At 35.2% G+C, this 24,027-nt stretch overlaps 1 pseudogene across 1 annotated transcript in view; it reads right to left on the minus strand.

The window, feature by feature from the left end:
* The window catches only part of LOC148950421 (UTP--glucose-1-phosphate uridylyltransferase-like), a 39,421-nt pseudogene extending 25,675 nt beyond the window's left edge, over positions 1-13,746 (minus strand). The window contains exon 1 of the transcript XR_016142005.1: positions 13,621-13,746. The product of XR_016142005.1 is annotated as a UTP--glucose-1-phosphate uridylyltransferase-like (transcript). The remainder of the gene's footprint in view (positions 1-13,620) is intronic.
* Positions 13,747-24,027: the final 10,281 nt, after the last annotated feature.

Consider the following 24,027-nt stretch of genomic DNA (forward strand, 5'->3'; position numbering starts at 1 on the left):
GGGTTGTAATATTTTAAATAAATGATTTGACATTTATTTAATTGTGTGATTTTTGAAATGCTATTTTCTAACAGTTCATGATTCTACTGATTCCAAATATAAAAGATTCATTAAATTTAGTGTTACCCATCAACGGCTCGAACCAAAGGAAATGTGCCTGATTTAAGAAAAAGGGAGGAATCACCCCCTGAACAAAATCTTAAAAGAAAATCACACCATGAGATTCGACGTATCAGAGAACCCTATAGTAGTGATTTTTTGGTATAGAAGGTATTTTTTGGGAATGCTTGTTTATTTGTTTTTTTCCCAGTGGTTATCGTATCGACCCATTTATGCTGGAACTTCGGGAGAGGGCTCATTCAAACGGAAACAAAAAAGTTTAGTGCCCTTTTTAAGTGACCAAAAACATTTGAGGGGAGCTAGGCCCCCTCCCATATCCCTTGTTTCCTAAAAATCGTCCAATCAAAATTTTGAGATAGTGATTTTGTTCAACATAGTTAAAAGGCCAAACAATTATGCGTTTTAAGATAACAGGAGCCCCCAGAGCGCTAGGGAAAGGTATTTAACATATGAAATTTCCAAAAATTTACACTTTAAACATAGTTTTAAGCGAAAAAAAATACGTATAGCACATTTTATTGAGAAGTATACATACATTTTCCAGGGGAAGGGAATTTGCCAAAATTCCTTCACGAAATTATTTGTACTTGTCTTATTTCTCTTTGCCCACTCAATTTTGTGTGTGAAGATGTTAAGGGTAATTGCCCCGAGGTAAATTTTCACCGATATTGAATTGTCGTCAAGATCTTTCCGTTGGGTGGAGTGATTTTTTCGTGAAGGTGGAGCCAGATTTCCTGGCATCATTTAAAAAGCGATCAGAAATAAAATAAAAAGTTTTTTCAACTGAAAGTAAGAAGTAACATAAAAACTTAAAAAGAACAGAAATTATTACGTATACGAGGGTGATTGCTCCCTCTTCAACAATTCTCTTTATTCTGGAGTTTGAATTCTGTCCCAATTCTTTGAGAATGATCCCTGAAACACAAGGGCCCCTTAATTAAAACAATAAGAAGCCTATCTAAAAGGGTTCCAGGTATTTACTCCCCCTGGAAAATATCCCCTCCCCGGAAAACACCCTCCGTGGAAAATACATCCCCGCTGAAAGAAAGTTTCTCCCTACTGAAAATTGTCCCAGACAATCCCCCCCCCCCCTGCAGAAAACTCCACCGCAAAAAATGTTCGTATGTTTCCCGATAGCAAATACTATCTGTCAGCAATTGACAAATTACAAAACTTAAAAAGGCAGTTCGCCCCCTAGATTTTAGAAAATTACTTTTTTTAATATTTTTACTAAAAATACCATTTTTATTTTTCCATTTAGAAAAACAATAAAATACCAACTCCCTCAGATTTTGAAAAAAAATATATTTTGCCCTCCACCCTCCTCTACCTTTTTGTGTATTGGGTCCCCTGCATTTTGGTCCCTAAACATTTTCTAGCTGATTTGATGCATCTATTAATTGATTTTAAAAATATTTAATATTGTTTGTTGAAAATGTCAAATGGAGAAGAAATATTTCCTGGACTGAGATTATGCTGAGGATTTAAGCATCTTAAATGAAAGGTTGAGCAAAATAAAGGAACTTTTAGAGGTTTTTAAACTTTTAGAGAGACTGCCAATATTTGAGTTAAAGGAAACATCAAGTTTAACAAAGATTTAGCTGATTTGATGCACTTATTAATTGTTTTTTAGAAATATCCAATAATGTTTGTTGAAAATGTCTGTTTTTTCACTCAATCCAATCTAACCGTCTCTAAAACCAAATTTTTGTTCACTTCTTCACCAAAAAGAGCTTCAAGCTAAGAATATATTTTGAATTTGGAATGTCAAACACAAATTCAAAATTTATGTCTGTCTATGACAAATTAGTTACGTTAAATTTCTATTTATTTATGACAGTTGACAGAGGAATGACCTCAAATATATCTAAAAATCAGCAGGTTATCTTAATCTAAGCTTTAATAATTAACTAAAAAGACAAGTTTTTTTTTAACTGAAAGTAAGGAGCGACATTAAAACTTAAAAAGAACAGAAACTATTCCGTATATGAAAGGGGCTGTCCCCTCCTCAACGCCTCGCTCTTTACGCTAAAGTTTTTTATTGTTATAAAACATAAAGTTGTGAGACAGAGTCAAACTTTAGCGTAAAAAGTGAGACATTGAGGAGGGGACATCCCTTTTCATATACGGAATAATTTCTGTTCGTTTTAAATTTTAATGTCGCTCCTTACTTTCAGTTAAAAAAAAAACTTGTTTTTTTTAATTAATTCAAAAAAGGAATCCTGCACCGAAATTATCGAAATACTTACCTGTCACTATGATTTCATTAAAGGAATTTTATTTTTATTCATCTCAACTGAGTATGAAATGCTTACTTCAATGTATCTTTTCATTAAATAAAAAAAAAAAAAATGTTTTTAACTGAAAGTAAGGAGCGACATTAAAACTTAAAACGAACAGAAATTATTCCATATATGAAAGGAACTGTCCTCGCCTCAACGCCTCGCTCTTTACGCTAAAGTTTGACTCTTCCTCATAACTCTATTTTTTTAAACAATAAAAAACTTTAGCGTAACGGGCGAGGCGACAGCACCTTTCATACAAGGAATAATTTCTGTTCGTTTTAAGTTTTAATGTCGCTCCTTACTTTCAGTTAAGAATGTTTTTTTTTTATTAAATCTCTGAAGGTTCTAAAATTAATGCTGGTTCTGATTTTGGCTCACACTATATGAACAACTAAAACGAAATTTGCATATTAATTTTACTTTTTTTTGGCAAAATTGCTTTCTCAAAAGTTGTTTAATTTCATTTACGAACGGTTTTATCCAGTAAAAACTATATGTAACTTACGAACTAACTTACGTAACGAACTTCTAGAGTCGAATATTTTTATTACACATTTTAGGGGGTTCAGCCTCGAGTCAATACCTCGCTCTTTACGCTAAAGTTTGAACTTTTTCCAATTCTTTGAGAACGACCCCTTAATCATAAAGGCCGTTAATTAGAATTAATAGCTCTTATAAAAGTACTAAAAAACACTTTAGCTTAAAGAGCGAGGTATTGACTAGGGGGCGAGCCCAATCACATACGTAATAGTTTGTTCGTTTTAAGTTTTAATGTTGCTCCTTACTTTCAGTTGAAAAACTTGTTTTTTTTTTAATTTCTGATCGTTTTTTAAATAATGCTGGGAAATCCAGCGCCCCGTTCATCGCAATGTCCCTTCCCCCACGAAACCTCCAATCCACCCCCCCCCCCCTACCAGAAAAATTCCCCCTGAAAACGTCTGTATACTTCCCAATAACGAATTCTATATGTCAACAATGGGCAAAGTTCATAACTTCCAGCCCTTCCCCCGGGGCCTGTGGGGGATTAAGTCATCCCCAAAGAAATAGTTATTACATTTTTCGAAGTATACACACATTTACACAGTAAATGTGTGTATACTTCCCAATAACCAATACTATATGTTAACATTGGGTAAAGTTCATAACTTTCAGCCCTCCCCCCGGGGACTTTGGGGGATTAAGTCATCCTAAAAGACATAGTTATTATATTTTCGACCATGCTTAACAAAATGGCTATCTCAAAATTTTGATCGGGTGACTTTGGGAAAAAATGAGCGTGGGAGGGGGATTAGTAGCCCTCCATTTTTTAGTCACTTAAAAAGGGCACTAGAACTTTTAATTTCCGTTCAAATGAGCCCTTCCACGATATTCTAGGACCACTGGTTCGATATGATCACCCCATGGGAAAAAAAAAACAAGCAAATAAACACGCATCCGTGATCTTTCTTCTGGCAAAAAATACAAAATTCCACATTTTTGCAGATAGAAACATGAAACCTCTACATTAGGGTTCTCTGATACGCTGAATCTGATGGTATGATTTTTATTAAGATTCTACAACTTTTAGGGGGCGTTTCCCCCTTTTTTAAAAATAAGGCAAATTTTCTCATGCACGTAACATTTGATGGGTAAGACTAAACTTGATGAAACTTATATGTTTGAAATCAGTATAAAAATTTGATTCTTTTGATGTATCTATTGGTATCAAAATTCCTTCTTTTTGGAGTTTCGGTTACTATTGAGCCGGGATTCTCCTTACTTTACAGTTCGTTACCACGAACTGTTTCATCACGTGACTAAATCAACCATCTTCTATTTACATGATTTACCATGTTTTTTTAATTAATAAAAAAGGGATTAACAAAATTATAAAACAATTTTTTTCAACTTAAAGTAAAGAGAAACATTAAAACTCAAAATGAACAGAGATTATGCCGCATATGAAGGGGCTGCTCCCTCCTCAATACCTTGCTCTTCACTCTAAATTTTTTATCACTCTTAAAAAAGCTTCCTATTCTAATTAAACGGCCGTGTTGTTTCAGGAGTCGTTCTTAAAAAGTTGGGACAAACAGTCAAACTCTAGTGTAAAGAGCAACGTATGGAGGAGTGGGGCAACCCCTTCATAAACGGAATAATTTCTGCCCTCAATTAAAAATTCCCTCCCCTTACTGGAAACTCCTCCGTGGAAAGTTCCTCCCACGTAGAATACACCCCCCTGCAAAATTCCTTCCGAACAATTCCATCATCAATGAAAATCCCCCCTGTCAGTAAAATTTATCACAGAAGATTCAGCCTGAAAAATTCTCCTTAGCATACTTTCATTTGAAAGTATCCTAAGGAGAACGCCTCTTTTTTCCAAAAATCTTCCGATCAATCGATTTTGTTCAGCATAGTTGAAGTCCCAAAACTATTGGGAGGTGGCTAGTTGCCCTCCAATCTTTTAGGTCACTTAAAAAGGGCACTGGAATTTTTAGTTTCCTTTCAAATGACCCCTCTTCCGATGTTCTGGGACCATTGGTTCGATACGATCACAACAGCCAACGAATGAACACGCATGAGGGAAAAAAACAGCCAACGAATGAACACGCACCCGTGATCTTTCTTCTGACAAAAAAAAATCTACGTTTTTGCGGGATAGAAGCTTGAAACCCTCTTCAGTAGGGTTTTCTGGCACGCTGAATCTGATAGTGGGATTTTCATTAAGAGTTCTTGACTTTTAAGGGTTGTTTCCTCCCCCTTTCGAAAATCAGGCAACTTTCCTCAGGATCGTAGCCTTTTATGGGTAACACGTTAAATGAATCGTATTTATTTGAGATCAGCATAATAAGCCGATTCTTCTGATATATTTATTGATATCAAAATTCCGTTTTTTGGAGTTTCGGTTACTATTGAGCCGTGTCGCTCCTTACTTATAGTTCGTTACCACGAACTGTTTTACTAATAGATGATGTTATTGTTATACTTACATGAAAAAAACAAAAATGTCAATTAATGAAACTTTAAAGGGGATGGGAAAGAAGAGCTTATTTTTCAAAGCTAGGAAGGAGTGGCAAATTTGTCGTTTTTAAATTATTTTAATGATTATACGAAAAAATATTTTCTTTAACAACAATACTCCCCAGGAATGTATTCCTAAGATTCTAAAGGGACTAAAAATCCAGGCGGGGGGGGGAGAAAAATCCCCCTTACCCAAAATTGAAGTCGCTGGGAAAATATACATCATTGAATATGAAAATGAAACTACACTGCCTCAAGTTTTGCTTCGACTCAAGTTGCCATTCGAGCGATTTATTATTTACTAGATTTCAGAGAAAAAAAATTACTTGATTGATTTACACTTTACAAGATGTTAGTAAAACCTCGGATGCATCAATTTCCACCACGACAGTTGTGAGGTTGCCCAAAAAACTACAAGTTACCTTCATTAAATATGATAAGGACAAGCTCCCATCCTTCCCAATTGAAATATGAAAAAACAAATCAAAACCAAGGAATAGACAAAAGGAAAGGTGAAATAATATGACAAATCAAAAAGGTAAAAATGCTTTGTTTCATGTCAAGATAATATTTTTGTTTAGAGGCTCAATTTTTCGCCGAAAATCATTTTTTCAGTTGCTCCTGTGTTTTTACTGTTTTACTCGAACACTAGCTTTCAATGCATTGTTTTCAACTAGTATGACACAGGACAAATAGGACACACAACAAAATTTTAGATGCCATAACTGGGGACAGTCGACAATGAAATTCCAACTAGCAATTGGTAAAAAACAAAATACCGCTGAAGCTGAAAGTTTTCAGTTTTTCCGTAGCTCGGTACCAATTACGCATGCATCATCTACTTCCTCTAACTGAGATTTATACTGAATCGAACCCTTCCATTATCAGCAAGAATTACTCCAAATAAGGTATTTTCCAAAGCTAGGGAGGAAATCTAGAAGGACAAATGGCACCCCACCCCTAATTTGACGCCACTGAGGCAGTTGTTTTCAGTGCACTAGAGCTATAGCTGTGTGTGAGTGTTCAGACGGTTGATTCCACTGATTTGTATTATGTCTACACTAGAGAAATTACCATTTGAGCCAAATCAATACTTGGAGTTTTATATAGGCTGATTTATATAGACCGTACTGATTTGGATAGCACCCGCAACATTGACTCACCACTTCTGTCTCTGATTTTAATGAGCTTGTTCCAAAACTTTGTCGGATACTTCTGATTCCAACAGTTCGGCAATCGTTTTTCAAGGGCTATGTGGCTCTTTATATTCGCTGTTTAAATCTTTCTAACTTTTTTTTTTATATCCGCTTCAATTTTACAGTCTCTCGAAAGAAATATGTTTGGATCTCTGTAGAAGGGGGGGGTGACACACTTCAACTACTTTGGCAAATTGCCTTTTGTGGGTCCAAAAGCTCCGTAAGAATAGTCGTCCAATCGTATTCCAGCACCGACTTAACCTTACAAGTTCTATGACATAGGAGAGACATTTCAAACATGAAACTAGGAGCAAGTACTGGGCTATACACATGGAAACCCTGTCGGAAGTCTATCGTCTCAAAACAGGGTTTCCAAGTGTAACCCTGTACCTACTCCTAGTTTCAGATTTTAGAGCTTGATAAAATTGCCTGGAGCTATCTTTATAAAGTTGCCTTTCGTCTTTTCTGGACGAAAATAGCATTGAAGGGAAGAAAGTGAGCTTCAAGTCATGACGTGTCTTATAATTTCAAATCTTTTTTGGAATGGATGGCACAAAACACAGTGTCACTCATAGTAGGTCCAATAGCCAGAAAATACCATCAAAGTAAAGATTAGATAGGTGATAAGATGAACCTTCAGAAATTTGAAAAAAAAAAACTTTTTCGACATCGATAAATTTTAAAACAAAATCCTAAAGTCATGCTAGTGTGAATGAAAAGTTCTATCCTCCTGAAACCTGGTTTTCACGTCTGTGGACATCCACGTAAAATATTTTTTCGTGCAAAGGCCTCGCCATCTAGCAAAGGTTTCCTTGTTTCAACGTACTTTTTGGACCTGAAATGCCATCTATGATTTTTTTAGAAAGTTTCTGCGACTTTTAGTGGTGTTTTTACAAACTAGAAAAGACTAAAAAAAGGAGATGAAAACAAGCAGAGGTAAGAAAAAAGAAAGTGGTGAGAACGAGTTGTGAGAAAAATCAGGTAGGCTCTCTTGATTGTAGACAGTGTTTAGATAGTTTTAAAAGCAGTTAGTTTGATATGTGCCATCTTTTAGAACTTAGAAAACCTCTATGTCCACGTCTGTGGACATGCGGTTCCAATCGAGTAAAAAGCTAGGGTTGATTTTTTGTAGTTCAAATCTCGATTCTAATGGGGATAGCAGAGGCCAGTGATTGTTTTATTTACTAAATTGGCAGCAACCTGTAAGTTTTAAGCTTACTGAACTTGTTCCTTCACTGCAGTTTCCCTTGATGACACCCTTGGAATGCTCTGAGAGCGACTTGGACCTCTGATTTAGATGATGATGAGGAATGGATCGAAAACCACTCTTTGTCGTCTTTAGACTCTAATGATGAACCAGCTGTTGCACCCATTCCGTCATCAAGCAGCTATGCTGTTCTTCCAGATGTTGAAATTGAAGAATCTGATGAAGACGTACCCTTAGCAACCCATGCCAAACGCTTGAAGGCTGACAAAGTTCTATCCTCCTGAAACCTGGTGTTCACGTCTGTGGACACCCACGTAAAATATTTTTTCGTGCAAAGGCCTCGCCATCTAGCAAAGGTTTCCTTGTTTCAACGTACTTTTTGGACCTGAAATGCCATCTATGATTTTTTTAGAAAGTTTCTGCGACTTTTAGTGGTGTTTTTACAAACTAGAAAAGACTAAAAAAAGGAGATGAAAACAAGCAGAGGTAAGAAAAAAGAAAGTGGTGAGAACGAGTTGTGAGAAAAATCAGGTAGGCTCTCTTGATTGTAGACAGTGTTTAGATAGTTTTAAAAGCAGTTAGTTTGATATGTGCCATCTTTTAGAACTTAGAAAACCTCCATGTCCACGTTCGTGGACATGCGGTTCCAATCGAGTAAAAAGCTAGGGTTGATTTTTTGTAGTTCAAATCTCGATTCTACTGGGGATAGCAGAGGCCAGTGATTGTTTTATTTACTAAATTGGTAGCAACCTATAAGTTTTAAGCTTACTAAACTTGTTCCTTCACTGCAGTTTCCCTTGATGACACCCTTGGAATGCTCTGAGAGCGACCTGGACCGCTCTGATTTAGATGATGATGAGGAATGGATCAAAAACCAATCTTTGTCGTCTTCAGACTCTGATGGTGAACCAGTTGTTGCAGCCATTCCGTCATCAAGCAGTTATGCTGTTCTTCCAGATGTTGAAATTGAAGAATCTGATGAAGACGTACCCTTAGCAACCCATGCCAAACGCTTGAAGGCTGACAAAGTGGCAGCAACCTTGTCCTGGAGGAAGTATCGACAGTTCGATCATCATCGTTGCCCGGACGTGGGTCCCGCTCACTTCCAGGACCACGACTAGAGTACAGAACAATTGTTTTTGCAATATTACCCGAAGAGCTTCTTTGAATGTACACCTTTTTCCATAAACTACAAATATCAGTTGACCCACCACAAAAACTTGAATGTAACTCCAGACGAGCTAAAAAATTTTGTTGGCATTGTCATCCTGATGGGGAACCTCAAGTTTCTTCAGATCTGTATGCACTAGTCTGGGAAGCTTAGGGTGGAAGCCATTTCGCAAAAGAAGAGTCGAGACAAATTCTTCACAATCCGGTTGAATCTGAAGTTCGTTGTTGATTCAGAAATCTCAGACGAAGAAAAAACCGAAAATAGATTTTGGAAGGTGATGCCGATCCTTGACAACTTCAGGAATATCGGTCTCCAGTTGCCACGTGACAGGAACTGTTCAATTGACGAACAGATGATACCCTTCCAGGGTATGTCGACTCTCAAGCAATATGTTCCTAACAAGCCCAATCCGGTTGGATTAAAGAATTTTGTACTCGTCAGCTCCTCAGGGCTGATCCTTGACTTCCAAATTTTCCAGGGAGCCACCACCCTGGGAGAAGAGCTTGGAGCACATGGCTTGCCAGCTGGGATCGTACTGCGCTTCTCTGAGACCCTACCAGAAGGTACATACCCTCTATTTTGACCGATTCTTCTCATCTGTTAAGCTCCTCGACATGCTGGCTGAAAGAAAAATAAATGCGACTGGAACTATCATGAAGAGCCGTTTGGGCGCCAACAGCCCAATGCTTTTTACCAAAACAGAAATGAAAAGAAAGGGCAGAGGAACCTCTGTCATGTCTGTGCACTCAGATAGAAAAGTAGCTGTGACCCAGTGGTATGATAACAAAGTGGTTCTCCTGTCTTCAAACTGCAAAGGCATAGAAGAGGAGACAGAGGTCAAATGGTATGACAGCGCGCCAGGGGTTTCACATGCAGGTCAAATGTCCATGAGTAGTCTCAGACTACAGCACCTACATGGGTGGGGTTGACCTTGTGGACCGCATGGTTAGCTATTACCGGTTTGAGAGACGTACTAAAAAATGGACTGTGCGTCTGTTTCATCATTTTGTGGATGCTGTACTAGCCAATGCATTTCATGAGCTGAAGGGCCATGGCCCAGAAGTTTCTGGTGACCTCAAACAGCTCATTGACCTTCGTTTCAACGTGGCCGAGTGTTTCGTCAATTCTGGAAGCTCGGAGTCACGAGTTCAAGAAAATAGCAATGAAGAACTCTTGGCTGAAACTCAGCACCGTGTTTTGAGCGTGAAAAAGAGGCCAATCTCCTCCATCACATGCCAGAGCATCTACCAGAATTTTATGACTTGGCGAACGCAGCCTAATGCAGAAGGCCTGGATGCTCTAAAGGTCAAGATGGATGTGCTTGCAGTGTAAAAGCATTCTCTGCTTGACATGAGAGAACAACTGCTTCAAGAAATTTCATGACGAGTAATGTTTTGTTGTCAACGTTTTGACAAATCTTTTTTAATAGACAAAACAGATTTTTACTATACTTTTACCTCGACAGGGACCCAATGTCCACACCTGTGGACATCCTCCAGAGGGAGAGATGGGGGCTCAAATTTTTTTTTAGTTGATCAATGGTCAACTACAGTGATCAAGTCAACTACAAAGAAATGAACATAATCGGAAAAGTATTTCTATGGTCAGGTCTCAGGAGGCTATGTCATAGTGTGAAAGCACAATTATTAGATCAATTTTAAAAAGGGTTGCAACCCTGACTGTGGTTAAGATCGGCCCTGTTTCTGTTTTTCATAAAAAAAACTATTTCTTTTCTTTTTGGAACAGGATTTTTTTTTGTAGAAAAAACTCCTTCAGACATTGAAAAGAAAACTTTTTTGACATCAATAAATTTTAACACAAAATCCTTAAGTCATGCTGGTGTGGAAAGTTCTACGTCATAGTGTGAAAGCACAATTATCAGATCAATTTTTAAAAGGGTTGCAACCTTGACTGTGGTTAACATCGGCACTGTTTCTGTTTTTCATAAAAAAAAAACTATTTCTTCTCTTTTTGGAACAGGGTTTTTTGTAAAAAATGAGGAACAGGAGAAAATAGCTGTGATAAAACATATAACATGTTTTGTTTTCTAGTTTACAATTGGAAAAAAAACAGCTGTCTTTAAAATAGAACTGTGGTTTGTTCTTTTTTTTGCAGGATTCAAATTAAAAAAAAGATATACTAGGATAAAAAGGATATCCTTAAAAATACTTTTTGCAACAATCATAATTTTTCCTTTGATCATTCAAGGAATTCCATTTGTGTTGGTGGGGAAGATAGATGACCTTGTGGGATCAACAACCTTCTACAATTTGTGTTAAAATAATGAAACTTTAAAAAATAGATCTGCTGCTCAAATTAAGCACAAGGAAAGTGTCTTGATCCTCAGAATTGGAATTTTCAGAAACTTTAGGCAATTAAAAAGAGACTGAAGACCCTAAGTTAAATTAAACCATTTTTTTTATCAAAATTTAGATGGGAAATAGACCTGACATGTATATTTCTAATCCTGAGAAGTAAACAAACGGTGGATATCAACAAGTGGCTTGATCTATTTACCAACCTCCCCTGGATGCATTCCTGAAATTTTTTTCACTTAAAATAGACTTTTTAAGATAGGAAGAAGCAAATGAACTGGAACTTCAGAAAACTACTTTCTGAGATAGTTAAAATCACACCATCTAGAATTTTGCTTAGTTTAGTAGTCCTACTTTCCATGAGAATACATAAAACAAAAATATTGGAGCCATTCCTTCTTTATGCCTTTTCCAAATATCTAGGTTTTCTAACAATGCACCTAAACCCCTTAATGGTCCAACATATACCTCTTATATTTGTTTTCTCTCTTGATATGTTGCATAATGAATAGCTTATTTTGGCTTGAAGAATACCAGCTTTTATATTTATTCCTGCTGTCTGGAATCTATCTTTTTCTTTAATAGGGTGCTTTATTCAAAATGATTTAAAGTGGAAAACAATGGAAGAAAACATAATAACCTGACTGGATAGTAGAAACATCCTGAATATCATAAAGTAATAATGTGGTAAAGTTGTAGAATAGCAGCTCATTAAAGGAGACATGTTAGAACAAAAAGAGAGGCATTTTTAGATTACTAATTTTATGTTCTTTTTTAAGAGGTGTTAGTGACAATTCACCCTCACTCCCCTGATGGTCCCATATATAGGCTTTGGATATAAAGGCAATCAAACTAAAAAAAACAAAAAAACAACTGAAACAAGGAAATGCTTTACAATATGCAGCATATTTATATTAATCTAACTATTGTGTTTTATTATATTATTATTCCCGATTTTATCTCATTTAAAATAGTATTCATTTTCCAATATTTAGCACAACCACTGAGGCTAAATTGGATGTCTTGACTCTACACAGAGAAACAGTATTAACAAATAAACAAACAGTAATAAACAATAATATTTGCACATAAAGGGAGTGGGTTGGGTCAATTTCATGGTAAATTTGCAGTAGGCCATATAATTTAGCTAGGATAAAAGTGAAAACATCATTTGATGTTTTTTTATACTTTTTGATTATTCATATAAAATACCTTTGGGGCCCCTTTAGAGGCTGAAGATACAATTAGCCCCAGAAGCAATTATTCAATTATTAAACAGCAGAAAAAAGGCATCAAATGACATTTTCAATTTTATCTTAGATAAATTATAAGACATATCACAAATTTACCATACTGGGTGTAAATTGTTGTAAATACAACTTCAACCATAAAAAGAGCAAAAAAATAGCAACCTAAAAATGCCTCTCTTGTTGTTCCAGTATATCTTCTTCTGGAGAGCTGCTGTTATTTTACCAAAGAATTTAATTGTTTAGTGTTTCTTTTAGTTTTTTTTTTTATACATCTCTAGGGTTAGCCTATATCTGGGGCCATGAGAAGGCAGAATGGAGTGCATTGTCAGAAGTGACCATTGTATTAGGGAAGTGCAAAAAAAAAAGGGAATCTGGCCTACCTTTTATTTGGTATTTTTATGATGGCAGCCTACTATGTGTTGAGAGTGTAACTACCAAATGGATGCCTAGAATTTTACTAGTAAATCTCATCAGAAACCCCCAAGAAACATGGGCGTAGGCAGCATACTGTCTAGGGGGGGGGGGGGCAGTTGATAGTTTGATGGAGTTTTATCAAATGCTTTTTCAGCCATATCTAATGTAAATTTGAAGGTCTAGGGGGTCAATTTGAAGGTCAAGTTCTACCAAATCATATTATTGAGTTAGGACTAAAGTGAATGCACCATTCAATGCCTTTTTTTATGCTGATTACAAATATAATAATCATTTCTATCGGAAATGAATTTCAGCCCCCCCTATATATGCCAATTCAGGGTTAGGTTAGGTATATATAGGGGGGGGGGGCTGAAATTCATTTCCGATAGAAATGATTATTATATTCGCAATCAGCATAAAAAAAGGCATCAAATGGTGTAGGCCTATTCACTTTATTTCTAACTTAATAATATGATTTGGTAGAACTTTACCAGCGGGGCAGCTGCCCCCCCCCACCCAACGCCCAAGCCCAGAAAGGCTAGCTAGACTTAATTATTTATTTCATGGAGTAGCTATTGCCTCTGCTTAATAGGAATACAAGTAGGCCTAATCTACAATCAGGTCACTTGTATTTTAAGGTTTAAAATGTAGCCTAGAGCACTTACTTTGAAAGTTTTTTGTTCACCAGCAGTAGGACTCATACTTGAGAATGTGGTCTGAAGGACAAAGGGTTATTTTGAACTGTCAGCTGAGTAGTTGGGACGATTTTGGTTTTCAAGCCAAGAAACAAGTTTATCAACGTTGTAATATTTGCCTAGTAAACGCCATCTATTTTTAATCTGCCTTTAATCTAATTAGAATATTTCCTCAGAAATTTAATTTCGGATTTCGAGCCAAGAAAGAAATTCCACATCTTTTTAATATTTGCTAAAAAGTGGTAAATTTAATACACCTAACAATGCAGTTAGTATTTTCGAAAGGGCTATAGAGTATGAAGGCTGATAAGAGGAAACTCGAGGTTGCTTCAGAGAAGTTATAAAAGTAAAAACATTTATATTTTTTCAGTAAAGTGAAAATTTTGTTCTGGCCTTGGGAAGGCATATGGGTTTTGCACCCAACTAATGTTAATTTCTGCTCGTTTTGAGTTTGACTCGGTTAATTATTATAATTTCTGTTCGTTTTGGGTTTCATTTATTTATCGATGCTGATTTGTGGTCGTTTCACGCTTGGTAGATTATTTGATTTTATTTTTTTTCATTTTTTGTTTAATGGAGTTCTTTACTTTTCTTTGAAAAACTTATTTTGTGGAAAAAGTATTTTAAATTAATTTTTTAACAATATCGACAGTTTTGAATTTGGTGATCAAACACCAAAATATGTAATACCTTTAGACTACTCAGTGTTTATAAAAAGTAATGCATTGTCCACTTTGACACCTTTATACTTCATAACCGTAGAAAGTTAAATATTTTTCAAAGTGGCAATTAAATAAATACAATCACTCTTGGAAAACACATAAAAACGTATCCTTTCAGGGGGAAAAAATTCCCAGCATTCCGTTAAGGGGAAACATTTCTGATTATAGTGGATTCATATATCAGCTCATGGGTACTCTTGCGATGTAAGCAAAAGTTGACAGCATATTTTTACCGAAATTACCCCTTATTAAGTTTTTTTCTGTAATCATACGAACTTTCTTGTGTACTAATAACTGCATTAATTACTAATTAACAAATACATATTTAGGATCACAATAAACAGCTGATTCTTTGATTTAATGCTATCAATAGTTAGGCCCTTATACTTTCCTTATCAAACAGTTCATGGTAACGAACTGTAAGTAAGGAGCGACCCGGCTCAATAGTAACCGAAACTCTAAAAAACGGAATTTTGATACCAATAGATACATCAAAGGAATCCGATTCTTATGCTGATTTCAAATATAAATGATAAGTTTTCTCAAGTTTAGTCTTACTGATCAATAGTTACGCGCCTGAAAACATTTGCTTTATTTTCGAAATAAGGGTGAAACAACCCCTAAGAGTCATAGAACTTGAATGAAAATCACACCATCAGATTCAGCGTATCAGAGAACCCTACTATCGAAGTTTCAAGCTCCTCTCTTCAAAAATGTAGAATTTTGTTTTTTTTGCCAGAAGAGAGATCACGGATGCGCGTTTGTTTATTTTTTTTATTTTCCCAGGGGTAATCGCATCGATCCAATGGTCCTAGAATATGGTGAAAGGGCTCATTTGAACGGAAATTAATGTTCTAGTGCCATTTTTAAGTGACCAAAAAAATTGGAGGGCAACTTGGCCCCCTCCCACGCTCATTTTTTCTCGAAGTCGCCCAATCAAAATTTTGAGACAGCCATTTTGTTCAGCATAGTCGAAAATTTAATTAATATGTCTTTGTGGATGACTTAATCCCCCACAGTTCCCAGGGAAAGGGCTGCAAGTTATAAACTTCGCGCATTGTTTACATATAGTATTGGTTATTGGGAAGTATACAGGCGTTTTTAGGAGGAATTTTTTTCTGGTGGGGGGGGGGGGCGCGGTCGGAGTAGGGGTTAAGGGGGAAAATCTTTCCATGGAGGATCTTTCCTTGGGGGGAAGGGACATTTCTATGAAGGGGGCGCTGGATTTCCCAGCATTATTTAAAAAACGATCAGAAATTAAAAAAAAAAAAGTTTTTTAATTGAAAGTGAGGAGCAACATTAAAACTTAGAATGAACAGAAATTTTTAGGTGTATGAGGGGGTTCGCCCCCGATTTAATACCTCCCTCCTCACGCTAAAGTTTTTTAGCACTTTCTAAAGACCTATCTATTCTAATTAACCGGCCTTTGTGATTCAGGGGTTCGTGATTCGAAAAAAAATTTGAACTTTAGCGTAAAGAGCGAGGTATTAAATTGGGGGCGAACTCCCTAATATACGTAATAAAAACATACGAATATAAAAATTCTTTACGCAAGTTAATTCGTAAGCTACGTCAGAGCAAAATTACGAGAGAACCATTTAGCCAAAAAAAGGACAATTAATATTCGAATTAATAAGCAAGAAAGCTATTTTGCCCAAAAAGGAAAATTAATATGCGAATTCCGTTTTAATTATTTATGTCCGGTGTGCCACAATCAAAGCTGTATTAATTCAGAAATGTTCAGAAATTAAATAAAAAAAACACGTTTTTTTAACTGAAAGTAAGGAGCGATATTACAACTTAAAACGAACAGAAATTATTCCGTATATGAAAGGGGCTGTCCGCTGCTCAACGCCTCGCTCTTTACGCTAAAGTTTGACTCTGTCTCACAATTTTATTTTTTAAAATGATAAAAAACTTTAGCGTAAAGAGCGAGGCGTTGAGGAGGGGACAGCCCCTTTCATATACGGAATAATTTCTGTTCGTATTAAGTTTTAATGTAGCTCTTACTTTTAGTTACAAAAACTTGTTTTTTTTTTAAATTTAGTCAAACAGTTCGTGGTAACGAACTGTAAGTAAGGAGCGACCCGGCTCAATGGTAACCGAAACTCTAAAAAACGAAATTTTGATACCAATAGATACATCAAAAGAATTGGATTTTTATTCTAATTCCAAATATGTATGTTCCATCAAATTAAGTCTTACTCATCAAAAGTTACATACCTGAGAATATTTGGGTTATGTTCGAAAAAAGAGGGAAAGACCCCCTAAAGATTATAGAACCATAATAAAATTCACACCATCATATTCAGCGTATCAGAGAACAATACTGTAGAGGTTTTAAGCTCCTATCTATCAAAATGTGAAATTTTGCATTTTTTGCCAGAAGAAAGATCACGGATGCGTGTTTATTTGTTTTTTTTTTCTTTTCCCCAAGGGTAATCTTATCGACCCAGTTGTCCTAGAATATCGTAGGAGGACTCATTGGAACAGACATTACAAGTTCTAGTGCTCTTTTTAAGTGACCAAAAAAAATGGAGGGCAACTAGGCCCCCTCCCACGCTCATTTTTTCTCAAAGTCACCCAATTAAAATTTCGAGATAACCATTTTGTTCAGCATAGTCGAAAATCTAATAAATATGTCTTTTGGGATGACTTAAATCCCCGCAGTTCCCAGGGGAAGGGCTGAAAGTTATGAACTTTGGCCATTGCTTACATATTGTATTGGTTATTGGGAAGTATACAGACATTTTCCGGAAGGATTTTTGTCTGGTGGGGGGGGGCGGCGGGAGGAGGGGGTTACTTGGGAGAATATTTCCGTGGAGGATGTTTCTTTGGGGTAAGGGACATTTCTATGAAGGGGGAGCCGGATTTCAAAGCATTATTTAAAAAACAATCAGAAATTAAATAAAAAAAAACAAGTTTTTTCAACTGAAAGTAAGAATCAACATTATAAATTAAAACGAACAGAAATTATTACATATATGAGGGGGTTCTCCCCCAAGTCAATACCTCACTCTTTACGCTACAGTTTTTTTTTAATGATTTCAAAAGAGCTATCTATTCTAATTAAACTGCCTTTGTTATTCAGGGGTTTGTGAATTTTTTTTTTTAAATTTTAACGTAAAGAGCGTGGTATTGAATAAGGGGAGAACCCCCTAATATACGTAATAACATATGCGTAATAAAAAAAAACAATAAAAAAAAACAAGCGATACGGCTCAATAGTATTCGAAACTTTAAAAAACGGAGTTTTGATGTCAATAAATGTATCAAAAAAATGGGCTTATAATGCTGATTCTAAATATATAAATTTTATTAAGTTTAGTATTAATCATCAAAGGCTACGAGCCTGAGAAAATTTACCTGATTTTTTAAAGAGGGGGGAAAAATCCCCTACAAGTGAAAGAATTTTAATGAAAATCACACCGTCAGATTCAGCGTATCAGAAAACCCTATTACATAGTTTTCAAGCTCATATCTGCAAAAATCTGCAACTTTGTATTTTTTGCCAGAAGAAAAATATACGCATATAGAAGTTCGTTACGTAAGTTAATTCGTAAATTACGTCAGAACCAAATTTAGAGACAGCCATTTAGCAAAAGGAAAGTAAAATTTTTATGCAAATTTTGTTTACTTATTCAATGACGGTGAGCCAAAATAAAAGCTGCATTAACTAAAAAAAAGATCAGAAATTAAATAAAAAAAAAAACAAGTTTTTTAAACTGAAAGTAAGGAACGACATTAAAAGTTAAAACGAACAGAAATTATTCCGTACATGAAAGGGGCTGTCCCTTCTCAATGCCTCGCTCTTTACGCTAAAGCTTGACTCTGTCTCACAACTTTACTTTTAAAACAATAAAAAACTTTAGTGTAATGAGCGAGGCGTTGAGGAGGGGACAGCCCCTTTCATGTACGGAATAATTTCTATTCGCTTTGAGTTTTAATGTCGCTCCTTACTTTCAGTTTAAAAAACTTGTTTTTTTTATTTAATATTGACAAGAATCGTTATTTACTTACCATTCGTTACTAGGAAGAATTTTATTATTTTTTTGTTGTTGTTGCTCAAACCAAATCATACAGCAAAAATGTTTCTGGAAAACTAGAAAAGGGTCACTCAGTCACAAATTACGAGGGAAGGATTTTTCGTGATTACCTCTGCCGGCAATCTATTCCATGTGGCAACCGATCGCCGGATGAAACTCGTTTTCAGATATTCTTGGCGGGGAGTACACTTCTCGAGGTAGTCCTGACGAGTTCTACTTCGCGAGTTGATCGCAAGGGCTTTGTTGTATCAGGAACGCGCTTCGCTAGCTCCTCTATTCTGCTCTCTTTCCTTTGGTTTCCTTATAATGACTTATAGTACCAAATTTCCAGGGGGGGGGGCATGGCCCCCCTGCCGGTGCCCATATTATTTAGGGTAATTTATTTGACAATTTATAGATTATGCAGTTTTTTGATTGTTTACACAGGATTTGTCATTAGGAAAGGGACAAATGTTCGAACCTGGTTGTGTCACAAAATAGTAAGGGTCTAAATGTAAAATTTACACTAAACACTTAACCTAAACACTTTACCAGTAAAATTCTTATTACACTTTGAAAATTTATATATTGAATTTTTAGACTTGCTTCCAATTTAACTTTATCCAAAAAAAGGTGAAAAATAGGGGTACACAAGCATTCTACAGTTGAAAGTATCCTAACAGAGTTAGCTTTAGGAAAACATGTAACTATAAGTATTCAGCAAAAACATGCTTTATGAAAGATGATGAATTAGAAGAATCGTTCCTCTCTAAGGGCACAAGTTTTTTCCATTCCTGGCTTTCTTGAAATCTTTGCCTTTCATGAAATGTTAGTGTCTCCTGAGGTAAAATTCTGTAAACGTCCTCAAGCGGGACCTAGCTATTATGTTTATCCTCTTTTCATACTACGGATCAGGGTAAAACCTAAAATGTCAAAGTTTGCTACTAAGTTCGCTTGGCTATTAGGCTTTTAGGTTTAAACTTTCAGAGCATGATGAGGGGGATGTTCAACTGATATAAAGGCAATGCTTACATACTATAAGAAAAATTGTTTGATATTCAACAAAAATTGTTTGTTATGTTTATCAACAAAAATCACAAGGGTTATTGGTATTAGTTGGAAAAACATTAGATATAGAGGGTAACATATGTTGAGCATTGGTATTCAAAAATTTTCAGCAGCTTCAAAAATTTTCTAGCTAAGGAAAATCACAAAAGAAATGTATTACGAAACAAATTTGCCAATAAAAGTTTTATGCAAATATAATATTTGTAGACGATTTTTGTGTAAGCACTTTGTAGACGTGTAAATTAAACTTTATTCAACTCAATCAACCCAAATTTTATACTCTTTCTGTTACTCAAAAAGACAATTAGCTTCTTTTTTTCTGTCGTAATTCCAACCTTTAATTTGAATTACTATATGAAATACTACTTTAAATGTCACCTTAGTCAAACTCAATATGATATTCAAGAAAATTTCATCTAGCATACAAATCCAAACAATACTGATTAATAAAGTCTGTTTTCGTTTGGAATTACATTTTTTCTGCTGAAAACTACACAAATCTTAGTAATTTCAAAAATTTGACGGAATTGATGTTGTGATTTTCATTAAAATTCTATGACTTCGAAGGGGTTTTTCCCTCTTTTTTGAAAATCAGACAAATTTTCCAAGGCTCGTAGCTTTTGATGGGTCAAAACTAAACTTAATGAAACGTCTATATTTGGAATCAGCATAATAAGCCAATTCTTTTGATATATCAATTGGTATCAGAATTCAGTTTTTAGAGTTTCGGTTACTATTGAGCAAGGCCGTATCCAGGGGGGGGGTTTACCCAGTTTGAACCCCCCCCCCCTCGAAATGTTTGTTTGACTCGTAAAAACGTAACAAAAATGAACACAAACAAATTTTTTATGCATTTTCTGAGGTTTTTTTATGTAACCCCCCCCCCCCCTAAAAAAATTAGTAAGCCTAAGGTACCCTTTAAGGTACCTCTCCCTTAAATCCCTGGTTAATTGCTTTTAAAATGTATAAATCCATAATTGTATGTGTATTAGTACCGTCCTACGTTTAAATTTTCAATTTCAATTTTGGATAAAATTTGAATATAGGCTACTTAAAAAATTGGCGATGAATAGTAATTTTGGTAAGAAGTCCTTGTTAATATTGCTACAAAATAATTTCGGTTGGATGAACAGAAGCATTATTATTTGTGTGGATGGAAACTCTGTGAGAATTTTGATCTTTTACGTAATTGAAGCCATCACAACCTCTAAAATAGGATTCTCTTATCTGTAAATACATTACATAGATTTGTTTCAATACATTGAAGCACTTCATAGAGCTAGACCGATAAAATAACACCATTCAAAATTGCTGAAAAAAAGTTCCTTGCAGTATTTGCCACCCCAAAGAAATCTCCTGGCGGGGCTGATGATTACCTGCCTTGTTATCCACCTCTGTGCTGGTAGAAATAGGAATGTAACATTTTTGCTGTATAGCAAAACAATTTAATTAATTCCTACTCCCCCTACCTCTTTAAAAATTTATCTGAAACCTCGTGAAGACCAAGCAGTTTGTCTATTAAAATTTACTTTTTAGGAATCTACCCTAACCCCACCTAAACAATGACTCACCCCCCTAATTATAGCTGATCCGGAATTACAGATCGCCAAACGTAGCCTAATTTCATTGCAAATAAAGCGAATCAACTTGGTTGAATCCTGTACTGCCACCGTGTGGCATTGCTTCTTTTACAACTGGAAAGCCTAAAATATATTTATTCATACTTTTAAATCAATTAGCTTCTCAGAAATTGAATTTTCTCTGATATGATGTTCCTAATAAAGAGCTTTTCAATAAGATCGCTTCCTCTTTTTTTTTGGGGGGGGTCCGTTATTTCAAAAATCAGGTCAATTTTCTCAGGTTTTTGGTTTTGGGTGGGTAACAATAAACTGAAATAATTCTAAATATTTAGAATTAGCATAAAAAGCCCATACTGCCAGTCAATTGTCACGAGAATAAAATTTTTGGTTTTGGTGAATATTGGTCCAAGTCACTCATTATTTCCAGTTTTTTTCACAAACTATTTGATAAGATTCTCTTGTGACGAATTTTTTTTTTGAGCTTGTGTATTTTTTTTTAGTTGAATAGGACAATAAAAAGAAAGAGGGTTATTTTGACAGCTGGATTATAAGTTCAAATTTTGTTTTCTTTCGCTATTCTATTTTTTTTTCTTAATGTATGAATATATAACGTACTTAAATTCGAGGGGATGAATTGTCCTGTTATGATTGAGGTATATTTTATATGGCCGTTATAAAATCAAAACGTGGTATCTGTGCTGGCAGGATGATTTTTGAACATCTCTACTCGTTGTGTAAAGTATTCTAAGGCGTAGGAAATTGAATAAAGGCAAGTCTTTCGTATAATATACGAATGCAATATTTCTGTAATTTTGATTTGAATTTGATTTTATTTTGATACTAAATGCATAATAATTAAATATATTATTGATTAAACGAATTGATCCTTTTACCAGGAATCTTTGCGGTTTAAAATTTACTGTATTTTGTTTCATTTCGCAAGCAATTTAGTTGCTCTTTTATCTGAGCGTTCTTTTCTATAAGTACTTAAAAATAAACTTATTCCTACGAAAAAAAGTCCTGAAATATATTCCTTGTCACCCAACCAACAATGATATTTTGGTGTTTGCCCCCCCCCCAGAAAATTTTCCGCCGGTGCCCTTGTATTTCAAAAAGCACTTTTGTGAACTAACTAGGCCAACTTGCCAAGCTCTTCTTTAATTGCCTTTCTCTTCTTTCAAAATATTGGACTGCAACCTAATTTGACGGAGCATTACCATTTGCATAATGTTGAAACATTCACTTATCATGCCATTGAAACTAGATACGCAACAGCTCAGGAGTTTCTAATATAAAACTGACGATAACAAATTTTATTAGATTTTAATAAACTTATGAAAATGTCTGTTTTGGGTTAATTATAAAAAAAAATTTAAAAGTCAAGTTGTTCCTTTCAAAATCCTCTACAAGTCCGTGTTAATTTGATTAAATTTTTATGTACCGTTCTTTTAGACAAGTTGAAATGCAATTTGCACAAAAAAGCCTAATTTAGAAGTCCCAGTAAAAAAAAATTAAAAAAATAGTAAACTCAGATTATGTTGCTTGATCAGGGGAACAGAAAGAAACCAAAATTGATGCCTTTATGCGTCTGTTGTCGCCAGACAAGCTAAAAATATTTAACATGGAAGAGATAGCGAGAATTTTTCTTTACCGTCCCCCCTTAAAAAAAACGTCATTCAGTGGAAAAATCTGTCAGAAAGGCCTATAAATAAAATGTAAGTTGTGTTTATTTTCATGTTTTTATTTTCTTTCTTTTGCTTTGAATCGGGTCAAAGATAAAATAGTAATTTTCCTAAAAAGTCATAATAAGTATATTTGCAGGATTCTTTTTGTTTTAACAAGTTTGTGATCCGCATATCAACCCATCCCTATTTCTTTTATAATTGATTAAAAGAGTTTTTAAATAGGCAAATAGAAACTATTTGTTCTTAGGAAATCTCAAATTTTATCCGAATAAGCATATAGGTCTTTATCTAGATTTATATTTATTTAAATTAAAATTAAACTAGTTTTGCAGGACTTTAGTTGTTCTGGGTAACGATGCACTTTGAGCAGTACTAGCAGTTTTTAATGCCTAAAAATCTGATTTTAAAGCGACAAAGATACCTCATCCGCTATCACTTTTCGCAAGCTTGATGTCAGAATGTTATACTTTTGGAGTTTTGGTGCTTTTTTTCTTAGTTTATACTTTTTGGATGCGTAAAGGCTTCTGTGTAGATGTTCTGGTTTATAGCTTGATTAGTTAATTTATTTTTCAATGCAAAGGGAAAACTGCCCACTCAAGCAAAAACACCCAAAATCGATTTTACATAATTAGATTACTAAATTATTCAAAAATCAAGACAAATGAATATACTTTCACAATAAACCTAAAAAAGGAGTCAGTTGTTTGTCGAAATACATAGAAAAACTAAATAAACAATTAATGAAGAAAGCCCGTTTAAAAAAAGAACAGAAGCTTCACCCCAAGATGCAATTTTAAAACGTGTAGAATTAAAAAAACAATGTCTTGCGAGGGGGGAGGAGCTGCCTGCCCCAGATATTGTTACACACCAGATAATACTGCATAGCAAAGAGAATTACCGAGTGGATAATTTCACTTGCCTAGGTAGCTTTATTTGTAATAAGGGTGGATGCAGCGAAGATATAAACAGTAGCATCGCTATGTTAAAAAAACAAATGAAAAAAAAAATGTCTAGTGAGGGGGGAGGGGCTCCCTGCCCCAAATGTTTTACACACCAGATAATACTGCGTAGCAAAGAGAATAATCGAGTGGATAATTTCACTTGCCTAGGTAGTCTTATTAGTAAGGAGGGTGAATGTAGTGAAGATACAAAAAGTAGAATTGCTAAAGTTCATGATATTTTTGTAGCTGAAGAAAAATTAGAAGAACTAGAAGAGATGAGAATTCAAATATAGCTCAGGGTATCAACACTGCGTTCGAGCATTCAAAGATTGTTTATCGGTCAAGCCCGTTTATTT

The sequence above is a fragment of the Artemia sp. Qi Xiang Cuo genome, chromosome 7 (genome assembly GCF_049724085.1).
Source record: "Artemia sp. Qi Xiang Cuo chromosome 7, ASM4972408v1, whole genome shotgun sequence".
Taxonomy (NCBI): Eukaryota; Metazoa; Arthropoda; class Branchiopoda; order Anostraca; family Artemiidae; genus Artemia; species Artemia sp. Qi Xiang Cuo.